A 464-nucleotide genomic window follows, 5' to 3' on the forward strand; every position below is an offset into this window, starting at 1 on the left:
GGTTTCCAGAATATTGTTAGTAAAGCGACAAGGAAAAATACTGGTATTGAGCTTTAGACTCATATTAAAAAAAATCAAATATAAAACTAAGTAATTGTTTCTCACTCTTAATTTTAAAACCGCAAGAAAAATGCAACAACGTTTTCGGAAACTTGTGAACAAAGACTGCTTCCACCTTGCAAAATTAACATACGCACAGACATCATGCTTGTACGCTACTTTAAGCAGTAAAAACCGATATAATTTTCCGTCACTAGGTGTCTATCTGCTATGCTAGCTCAAGAGTACATATATTTGAAATTAAAGCTATTTCGATTAGTAAATATATAAGTTGTTGACTTATTCTCATAACAAACCTGCTTTTTGGCACAAGTAGCAGTCAGTCCATGTGTACGACGGACCTCTTTTTATGGAGCTCTATCATCCTCATACTCACCAATACTTATTCATACCCTTAATGCCAA

The sequence above is a fragment of the Plasmopara halstedii genome (genome assembly GCF_900000015.1).
Source record: "Plasmopara halstedii genome assembly, contig: Scaffold_555, whole genome shotgun sequence".
NCBI lineage: Eukaryota > Oomycota > Peronosporomycetes > Peronosporales > Peronosporaceae > Plasmopara > Plasmopara halstedii.